Source organism: Cynara cardunculus, assembly GCF_001531365.2.
Source record: "Cynara cardunculus var. scolymus isolate 2C chromosome LG 3, CcrdV1, whole genome shotgun sequence".
In the NCBI taxonomy this organism is placed as follows: domain Eukaryota; kingdom Viridiplantae; phylum Streptophyta; class Magnoliopsida; order Asterales; family Asteraceae; genus Cynara; species Cynara cardunculus.
In genome coordinates this window covers 25,918,677-25,920,258 of record NC_037530.1, presented here as the reverse complement: position 1 = coordinate 25,920,258, position 1,582 = coordinate 25,918,677, and the positions used below count along the sequence as shown (strand labels likewise).

Here is a 1,582-nt window from a genome sequence, read left to right as displayed (position 1 = left end):
TTTGTGGTGCCCTTTAGAGGTTCAGATGAAATGTTAGCATCAAGCTTAGGGGTCTCTAACACCTCAGTTTCTTTTGACTTCTTTAAGGCATCCTCAGGAAAGAGTAATGAAAAGTCTGATCTAGGGGGGACAAAAGTGGTGGTCTCCAATGCCTGTTTCTCTAAGGGTAGGACCGGTCTTTCTTTGGCAGGAACCAATGCTGTAGCATCAACTTCTATCAAAATTGGTGCACTATCTTTGGGCACTTTTTCTTTCAACTCCTTCCCACTCCTAAGGGTCACTACTTTCACATGTTCCTTACCTAGGTCTCTAGGGACCTCTGTATTACTGGGCAAGGTACTAAGGGCTCGATTGTTCTGGTTGAGCGCGAGTTGACTGACTTGAGTCTCTAAATTCCTGATGGCCGCACTTTGTTGATTTATCAAAGCTTGGTTTTGTGCTTGTGCATGTGTAAAGAGTCCTTTAATCATTGCTTCCAAAGAAGATGATTCTGACTATGGAGGAGGTTTATTCTGAAAAGGTGGTTGGGAATTCTAAAAACTTTGTTGGTGAGTCTGAGAGTTAGAACTATTTCCATGATGTTGCGGTTGGAAATTAGAAGTTCCTTGTTTTTTATGGACTGGTGGGTTTAAACTGGGACTGTTCCAAGAAAAGTTCGGATCCTGCCTCCAACTGGCATTATATGTGTTGGAATAGGGATTAGCTCGGTTATGAACATAGTTTACTGATTCAGAATTGTTAGGACAATGTTCATACGAGTGTTCCCCGCCACAGCACACACATTGCACATATAGGACTGTTTGGACTGGTGTATTAGCAGCTTGCTGTCCTCCCTGACCGAAAGTTAAATTTTTCAACATGTTGGTAATGGAGGTAAGCTGAGCAGTATGCATCTACATCATGTATCCCCGTAGTCTTTTTTTGTGACTAAGCACGTGGGTCGGCCCAATGTCCATTGTTTGCCGAAATCTTTTTTAGGATTTCATATCCTTCATTATAGGTCATAGCTGTAAAGGCTCTGCCCACAGTCGCATCGAGCATTTATTTTGCCATGGGATTTAACCCATTGTAAAATGTCTCGAGTAAAATACAGTACGGAATGCCATGGTGTGGGCATTTCCTTAACAACTCCTTGAACCTTTCCCATGCGTCAGGAACAGCCTCATCATCCATTTGTTTAAAAAGACTGATCTCATTTCTGGTGGGAAATATTTTTGCAAAAAAATTTCCGCCATGTTACTCCATGACGGCACAGAACCCGGGATTAATGAGTTAAACCATGGTTTTGCCCGATCCCTCAACGAAAATGGAAATAAAGTGAGTCTTAGAGCGTCATTTGACACTCCCGGGATCAAGAAAGCATCAGTGATTTCCATAAAAGATTTTAAATGCGAATGTGRGTCCTCCGAAGGTAATCCGGCAAATTGGCCATTTGTTTGCAACATGTGAAACATTATCGGTTTGAGTTCAAAATGGAGAGCGGTCATATGTGTCCTAACTATCCCGTAATTTAATTGCTAAAAATCCGAAATAGCATAATCCATGATCCTCTCATTTCTGGAATTTGCCAAATTAATAATGT

At 41.6% G+C, this 1,582-nt stretch overlaps 1 non-coding gene across 1 annotated transcript; it reads left to right on the top strand.

Moving 5' to 3' along the window:
- Positions 1–1,099: 1,099 nt before the first annotated feature.
- LOC112510684 lies at positions 1,100–1,205 on the top strand. Its single transcript, XR_003069045.1, has one exon. It is a non-coding gene; the product is annotated as a small nucleolar RNA R71 (small nucleolar RNA).
- The last annotated feature ends 377 nt before the right edge of the window (positions 1,206–1,582 follow it).